Raw genomic sequence first — 9,521 nt, 5'->3', positions numbered from 1 at the left:
GAGTATTAGCTGAGAAATCGTAAATCATAAACCGCGTATTATCGTCGCGCCGCGTTTCCTCCTCTTTCAACTTACTTTCAGCTGTTGACGGCGCGCCAGCCTTCCCTCCCGTGATGCTGCGCTCCTCGGCGGTGACGTACTTCCGCTATCGCGCTGGTCATACTGCCGTCTGCTACGGGCAAGCTTTGTTGACACCTTGAATCTCTCACTCCGCTCAAGGTTGGAAAGGCGAACGAAAAATCTGGCCGCATTTGTGCGGCGGCTTGGCCTTGCCCTTTCGCGGTGTGCGTTGCTGCAGGGCAGCACGTGACTTAATCGGCGGCGAACTCGCAGCCGCTCGGGGACGATCGTGCGCTCGGTCCCTCGTGCCCCTCATGCACCGTGCACTGTTTATCCAAAAAGCGCCGTGTCAGATGTGGCCCCGCTGGTGCCGGGTCTTAGTTTGCGCTGGTGGTAATTCCTGCCAGCGGCATGTGAAAAAGACATTTTAAACCGATACAGAAACCGTGCACAAAACGCTTCAATCATGTGACCAGTTCAGCTTGGGCGACGCGTGGTGGAGAGCGGCAACGTTGGCAAAACATGCTCCGGCGCGGCTCTGAGCTTTCTAGCGCTGGAGCGAGCGCCATTGCTTTGACAATCTCAAACATCGGTTGCCTTGGCAACAAGGCAAAAACCGCCCCAGAAGTCAGTTGCGGTTGCGTGATCCCGGTTCAGCTCGGGGCCCCACCTTGCGACATGTGGGCACTGCAGGCGTACCACTCACTCTCATTGGGCAGTGTGAGATGCGTTTGGCATTAATGGAGGCGATGGTGTGTGTTGTGGACGCCTTTGTTTCGCGATGAAATGCGACGTTGTGCTTCTGCGGGTGGATAGTGCTTCCCATGGTCTGGATTATCTTTCTCGAGCGATGTACGACTCAACCTCGCATGGGGTATTTGCAGTGTGCGTGGCTAAAAGCCATCTCGGCTTGCGCGCCAGAGTTAAGCGACTTGCTGTTCGTCCCCGCAACCGCGCGCGAGGTGAGTGCCGAATTTACGACGGGCGGGAGGAGGCAACCCATCGTCTGTCAATCGCGGTTCAGACTTGCAACACTTGCAACGCATGTTGTGACGTTGTGGTTGTTCAAAATGCATCTCTGGATTGTTTTGAAGTTGAATAAAATGTATCTGTCAAACCCGGGCATTCGGCTCAGGGCGTTCTCTGCGATGGCACGAAAGAAGTGCCACGGGGCTTCAACGCTTTCTTTATGAAACGTACTCAGTTAGGAGAATATCCATGTCGTGTTATGGCCGTGTTGCATTCAATACGAACGGTTAAGCGTTTGTTTACACTTGTTTAGTTTGTCGTAAAATGTCGAAGCACTCCGACACTCCGCTGGCAGATCAGCCGGCGAGCCGACGCTGAGCAGACGACTCATCTCTTTGCCGGAAGTGCGTGAAAAATCCGCCCAATAGCAGGATGTCTAGCTCATGACGAACATCTGGGAATAGATGATGTAGACATGTGAAGATGGCGGCGTCCAAAAACACGAAGGAAAGGGTGAGACAAAAGCGACAAACTTTGCAAGAAAAGTGTGAGCTTTCCGCTGCGCGTAGAAGAGTAATACTTGGCCCAGATGACCTTGACGACCCAATCTAACGATTGCGCTACTTCATTTAGTGTGCTCAAAATGCCTTTCAGGGCCCCTTTAAATGAAAGTCAAGTTCCTTCATGATCTGTTGGCTCATGTGGTGTATGTACACATCACATGAACTCTTTTAGTGCTTGTCCTGAGGCATTTCATAGTCACTGCTAAAAGACATCTGTGCGGCAGAAACTCGTCTGTACCGAAGGCATTTTACTTGTTTAAACATTTCTGTGTGCCCAGGATGCTGCTTTTGGGGCTCCTCTTAGTTGTTTTCCTCCCCTTCCAGCAGCTCTCGGCCGTCCTGCGCCCCATGTGGGTTCCCGAGCAGAGAAACACCACCTGGAGGTGGCTGAGAGTCCTGCCTGCTGGCCATGGAGAGTGGCCAGATTTAACAACAGGGAGGCGAGCTGCTTGCCGCACGGCGGAATCTTCGGCTGCTGGACCAGCTGCTGTTGCTGCCGGGCTGTGCCAGGGAGTGGGACAGAGTCTACAAGGCCCTGGGCTCCTACCTGGACGCCTCCGGAGTCATCCCCATGCTTCGCCTCCCAGCCCGGTGATTTGGAACAACATTGAGGAACTGAGGGTTCGTTTGTTTGTTATCTTCTCTTGTGCATGTGTGTGTGCGTCTTTTTTTAATACCCCTTTTTAAGCGTCACTGAAGTGATTTGTAAATATTGCAGGAATACTAGTGTAGTCTGGAGTCTCTAGGCCATATTTTCACTACTCACGGCATGTACGTGAATTTATTCGGTAGAAATAATCAATTCAAAAATGCTGCCTTCCTCCGCATCCTTCTTGCTGATATCCTGACATTTTGTGTGACATCAAAACAAGATGGTTTGGCTGCACTACTGTGCGGCTCGCCGACCCTCCGACAGAGTCAGTCGGTCCAGCGTATAGTCTTCTGGCCGCCAGCGGGTCGTCTTAATTTGTTTGCTCAGTTGAAACTAAGCCATTACCCGTTTGTGCCTGGAGATATCTACCTTTAGTTTGTTAGTTTGTAGACTGTATTCAGCTTTAACTCGCTCCACACATGCGACGCTCCCCTGACTGGTACGCTAGTAGAAAAAATCAAAGGCCAATTGAAGGTGGGAGAAGCTTTATCAAAGTTAATAAAGGTACAAAAAAGAAAACTGTGCATAAAACAAGGACACAAGAGAAGACAAATAGACAGGTAGGGTGCAGACTAGCAAGTAATTTTTTATTTTAGTGAAAAACACTCATGAAGGAAACTGCGATAACCTAGGGCACAGAACAAAGATAAACAACCAAAACCACAGCCAAAAGACTGAGTGCAACACGGGGGGCAAGGAATCCTACACTAGGCATGTGCAATCGCTTCGCACATAAACAAACAAGGCGAAGGCCGGGGTAGTCCAAGGACACTAAAAATCACCCCCTAGAGTGCTGTTACGATACGCGATCTCGGTGCTTAGTAGGGACACTGACGGTGAACTCACGCAATCTTCGCCTTTATTTTCAGAATCGCGTACGTTTAAAAACTCTCCTTGCTGCACGCACCCCTGTAACGCACCCCTGTAACGCTGTAACACCCCAGCGGCCCAACCAGCTGAGCCAATTCAAGGGGTGTGTGGTCGTTCCTATGTTCCTAAGGACGGTGTATGTATAGGGTCGTGTCTTGCCCCAATATTCAGTGACCTCCTACTCGCACGTTTCGACAGAAAACTTCGTCAGTTGCTTCCGTTGCTCTGCACTAACGTCACTAAGATTTTCCGCTTCATTGACGACTTCCTAGTGCTGTAGCAGCTCAATTCAGAGGGCACTACACATCAAGTTGAAAAAGTGTTTTGAACTCTTTCGTTCCACCCTCAATGTCTTTTCGTAAACAATAGAAGGACCGGTCAGGGGATTGAGGCAGTTTTTGAATATGGAGCCCAAGGTGAACCGGGACCATGTGTGTTGGATCTATTCCCCTCGATCCAAAAAGTACCGCTTCAGTTCACGTCAGCTCTCGGGAATGCGCTGCAGCGCTCGTGCACACACCAAGCTGAGGCGAGTTTCTGTTCACAGGTGGAGCGACTGAAGAAAGCAGGGTTTCCTTGCGACCTTATCTTGGCAGTTGGCAAGAAGCTTCTTGTCAAGTCACGCACCAAGAAGACAACGTGCGAACGGGGCAAGGGCGACAAGATGGCCGATTTACCTTACGTCCATAATGTTAGGCACAGGATCAAGAAAGCTAGGGAAAAGGTGGGGGTTAGTGTTGTTTTTTCGGCACCTAACAAGCTACACAAGTTGTGTAAGCGTGTAAACAACGAAGAAAATAGACATGCGGGGTGCTGGAAAAGACATGAGAAGCGCTTTTTTAACTGTCAAGCATGCGTCGTCTACGAAACCCCCTTTGTCCAGTGGATGATCGACTGAGGGTACACGCCGACAGCCTCCGCACTTTTACCGGCAGCAACCTGGCCACCCACTGTAAAGACTGCAAAGGCTGTGCGCCACGCCTCGAAGCATGCGAATTTACAAAGCATTACAGGGGTGCGCGCAGGAGGGAGATTTTTGCAAAGTACGCGATTCTGAAGAAAAAGGCGAAGATTGCGTTTCGTGACTGGACTTTTGGGTGTGATTTGGTTGTTCATCTTAGTCCTGTGCCCTAGGTTATCGCACATGTGTAGATTGCAGTTTCCTTCATGATGTGTTTTTCACTCAAATAAAAAATCACCTGCGAGTCTGCGCCCTGTGTGCCTAGTCGTCTTCTCTTGTGTCCTCGTTTTATTAGCAGTTTTCTTTTTCGGAATGTACCAACTAGCCCAAGCTTGCATTCTATTCTACTTAATATAGGTACTAAGGAAATAAGGTCAACTGAAACTTACCATACAGGGAAAAATCAGGGTGCATGAAGCGCTTTTTTGTGCTGGGTGAACTAGCACAGCAGTCACCGGCACGATCACACATCTGTGAACCCTCTTCTTCTAAAGGAATGCAGTCACTAAAGGTGAGGTATTTGTGAAAATTTGAGGGATGCTTAATGCACAAGCGCTATTCAAGAAATAGTCGCCTGGGCTGCTTGGAATGCCGAACCTAGATAAAAATGTTACTGGGTATACATTATAAACATTATACGTTTGCCCTTGCCAACACTGGCTTATGGCAGAGTTATCTGGAGCACTAGGTATATTGTTATGCAATTCAGAAGCTGAAATCCAATAGCACTTTGTATTTTTTTAAGTGGTTTATTTGTTTTTGGGCGGTATTTTCTATACTAAATTCACAATTTTGGCGCTGTTTCTGTAAATCTGGCAAAACTTTGTCGTTGTTTCTGTAAACCTGGCAAAACTTAAGGGTGTGGAAATTATGGAAGTAAATACGGTATTTTACAGAACCAAAACAAACTGGTTTGAAAACTAATCTTGGACATTGTCCAATTCCGTAGTAACTTGTATGAACGTCACTGCTTTACTTGCTGTGGCTGCCTAAGACCGCGCATGGCAGTTTTTCCCCTTTCAGGCCTCATAAAATAAATACCGCCTTATCGACAGGATAAACGATGAAAAGTGTGTTTATTTGAGCCATTATATGCAGTTCAAACAAAAAAGACAGGAACTTGACAAATTCACTTCGGTGTCCTTTTACCCCACAACCCGCCGCTGTGGCTCAGTGGCTAAGGCGTTGTTCAGCTGAGCCTGAGGTCGCAGGTTCGCTTCTCAATTGTGGCGGCCGCTTTTCTGATGGAGGTCGAAAGCAAAACGCCCTTGTGCTCGAGATCCCGTGCAGGTGGTCAAAATGTTAATCTGGGGCCCTCCACTATGGCACACCTCATTGCCTGTGTAACGTCGGCGCGTAAAACATAATCAATACCCCCTCGTGCCTTTGTCTCTCCTCTCTATCTGCCTGTCATGCCCTCCCCCACTCCCCACACGAGTGGACATACTGGTGTCCATGCCTAGGTGTGACAATTTACAGCTGCCGGTGCACATTCCTTTCTGCCTTCCTGGAAATTCATTCATTTTGGTAAAGGATAAAAATTACGGCAGCCTTAATTCTTATACTTGCTTTCTGGCACCTATACCGATGGATAATGCAGTAGAACCCCACTACAACGAACTCCGCTTCAACAAAATTTCCGTTTCGACGAAAAATTTACAATTCCCCATCAGTTAGCCAGAGAAGTTAGTGCAACACAGTCCTCGCCCCAACGAACCATTTGTCTGGCTTGCTTTCGCATCAACGAAATTTAATAAGTAGCTGTCTGTCTGATACCTTTCACTACTCACTACTGGTACTCATTGTAAGTGACACAGTGTCTTGTGTTCTACCCAGGCATCCTGCTGGCACGGGGCAACACGGCTGGAGGCAAGAAGCAAGGACACTCAGATTCATGGGAACAAGCCAGACTGCTGATGACTGCCACACGAAGCTATCATCCCTGCTTATAAGTATATAGCGGGTTGACGGTTACCTTTTTTTGTGAGAGCTTTCTCCTGTAATTCCTTCTGCTTTAATGCAAATACCTAATGTTTCACTACAAATAAAGCTTGGTTTTCAAAAGATCACAGGTTGATTTTATCATTTTGTTGTACACAGGACACAAAACGTGATATGAGACCTAGCTGGCATCAAGCAACTCTATTCTTGTGAGTTTATGCGAATACCCTCTTTTTATGTTTTGCTAACATCACCTTCAGTTGTGCTGCCCGCTTGATGCTTTCTCTGTTCACACAGGCCGATTGTGGATGTTGCTGCCAGCGGTCAACAATTAACATGCTCAGTGGTCGCTTCCAGAACACTCAACAATGACCAGCCCTTCTCCGATTAAGTATCTTTTAAACTGCGTGCCAGTTTAAGCAAAGATATTTATTCGGAGAACAGTCGGCAGTCGAGTCAGTGTTCCAAAAGCAGCTGCTGGGTGCGCCAATTGTGGGGACAGCTCGTAGCTATATTTCAGGCTAGCCTGTGTGTACAGAAAAAGAATTTAGCGGGTGCCACGAAGGAACCCCTGAATAAACGTGGATAACAGAATTCCTGAAACCTCTTGAAAAGTTCCTAAAACTCCTTGAAAAGAAGCTGTATAGACGTCCACAAGAAAGTGCTGAGACATCGTACAAGAAGTCCTGTAGATGTCTGGCAAGCACCCAGATAAACGGCTATAAGCGTCGCGTGAGCACAGCTACAAGACTTCTTCAGGGCGGCTTTTATAAAAAACTTCTTGGCCGAGATGTCTCTAAGCAGTTCGAATCGTCTTGTGTACATGTCTTTTAGATTTACAATAGCCCTTTTTGCGTTTCATGGGTATCCGGACTTGGCCAGCGAATGTTACAACCGCAGAAATCACCTGGCCACAAGCAACAATTGACCCAGGGCACGCAGTTCAACCCTACCGGAACGTGCGAGCTCTCCACACCCGCTGCTCCAGCCCGATGTCCAGCGGACGAACGGCATAACACTCGGGCCGGTAGGTCCGTCAACGAGCAACGACACGGCCAGCTCATGCGGCATGTCCGAGCTAGAACGAACAAGATCCCCGGCACCCACGCTCCGACCGAGACTCACTCGACAAACACCATTTCGTTCAAGAGGACGCAACCGCGAGCAAGCGGACTCGGGACGAACGGAGCCTGCTTGTATGTGAGAGATAGCGATTATAGCATTCTCGAAACAACGGGCAAAAGACGAGGGCTTGAGCGACGACACGGACACGGCAAGAACGGAAACAAATGAACCCGATCCAGACGAAGGCATCGAATGCCCTAACGATGAAGTCACGCTTGCGACGCGAAGGAATGTGGGACCGAACGGACGGCATGAACCACGCCTGCTTCCCCACCACAACGGTTTCACTTCCGAAACAACCACTGCGACTGCGAGCACGGAGCTGCAACGACCTTGACCGATCAGCCATGCCACCCTACGAAACCGCCACGCTACCGCACACTATAAACGAAAAGCCAAACGGCTCCCGCAGCATACGCAACGCACACGACAATTCAAGCAACGTCCTCGACGCGCCGAACTATGCCATCCCTACACAACGCAGCTCGACACCGGACAAACCGGACGTCTTCGCCCCCACATGCATCAAGCACGCGACGAGCTACACGAACACAATCGCCGACGGAAGCGGCGCGGCGAACGCAACGCCGTAAACACTGTCAAGTTCAGGTCTGACAAAAGCAATCCCACGGCACACACAAAATAAAATCAAGCAGATTTAAAATTCCCCGAAACTCAACGAGACGAACAGCCTCTTAACGAAGTTTTTAGTATCCGGAACAATAAAAAACAAACGCCAGTATCGAGCATCTGGGAATAATCGGACAGTGATCTCGATACGAACGGACGTCAATCTACGCGAACTTTTCATGCACAATTCAGATTTGGAGCACGATTACGAGTAGCAGCGCGCCCGGAAACAAAAACGGCCGACAAATGCTGCCACCCGAAGACACGCACAAAACCGCAGTTTACGGCCCCGGCCGCACCGACAAGTCCCGAGCTCCCCTGAGCCCGACCCAGCCTAGACTTCGTTGTTTTATTCCTGAAACAAGAGGAGGCGCCAGACGCAACGCGAGTGCTTACGTTCGGTTTCGCTCTCTCACATGTACGTGCCTTCACGCCGTAAGTCGCCCTACGACAGTGCACCGCGTCAGATGTTTTCTTCCTCTGTCGTGATTTATATGTAACTGTGTTTTTCTAATCAATTAAACAATTTATTTTTTCTAATTATTCTTCCATTCGAGATACGACCTAGCTAACAGTGCAGATAAGTTGATTATTCGGGAGTAATACAAATTGAATACTCATGAGTACATATTGAGTACTCATGAGTGCAGAATGAGTAGTACTCGTGAGTGTAGAATGAGCAGTACTCATCAGTACAGAAGATTGAGTACTCATGAGTACAGATTAGTACTCATGAGTACAGAGTGAGTACTAATGAGTACAGATTCAGTACTCATGAGTACAGATTGAGTACGAATACTCGTGAGGACAAATGAGTATGATTACAAATGAGTATTTGATGACTGAGTATGAGTGATTTTGTGAACAGACGAGCTTTTTGAGTCTGAGTTTGATTGAGTACAGCGTGAATGATAAAAATTGTGATTGAGTTTGTGCGAGTTCTTTCTGTTTTGCCGACCTATGGTGCGTAGATAGGCTGTTTTTTATGTTGATGTTGATCTTGACTTTGTATTACATGCCCTGCCCGCAGCCATTCTTAACTAATATGTCCTTAACACGTGTTTGTTACCTGGTCTCCTCCGCTCTGTTCTCGTCTTTTAGGGTCACACGTATCATCTTCCGTTCTATTGCTCACCGAGTCGCACTCAATTTAAGTGGCATTTTGTAGTAAGCCTTCTAGTTTCTGCACTGTTGGTTACTACCGGTAAGATGCAGCTCTCATACACTTTCTCCTTCGGGGATAATGGTAAACTGCCATTCATTATCTGTGAATGCCTGCCGAATGCACTCCACCCCACTCTAATCCTTCTAGGTATCTCTGCCTCAAGTTTGGGATCCGCGGTCACTACTTGACATAAGTACATATTTTCGCTTACCACTTCCACTGTCTCGCAATTATACAAACCGCTGTGCTGTCCCGAGGTTATTGAGCATTAAGTTGGTTCCATTACAAGGCAACATCATCAGCAAATCTGAGGTTACTATTAAACCTTCCGGCCGCATGTTCCCTATTCAGTGTTGTAAATACTTCTTGTAAACATTCTATGAATAAAATTCGAGAGATTGCCTTCATCTCGGACGTACTTCCTTATAGGTATTTTACTGCTCTTCTTATCGAGGACAATGGTAGCGGTGGACCCATTGTAGATATCCTCTATTATATTTACATAACGCTCGTCTACACCCTGCTCCCGTAATGCCGGAATGAGTGCTGAGGTTTCGGACGAGTCAAATAGGGCTTCGCGAGGTA

This window comes from Haemaphysalis longicornis, unplaced genomic scaffold (genome assembly GCF_048455015.1).
Source record: "Haemaphysalis longicornis isolate Haplotype H1 unplaced genomic scaffold, Haemaphysalis longicornis Haplotype H1 scaffold_13, whole genome shotgun sequence".
Taxonomy (NCBI): domain Eukaryota; kingdom Metazoa; phylum Arthropoda; class Arachnida; order Ixodida; family Ixodidae; genus Haemaphysalis; species Haemaphysalis longicornis.
Note: the sequence above shows the minus strand (reverse complement) of the source record.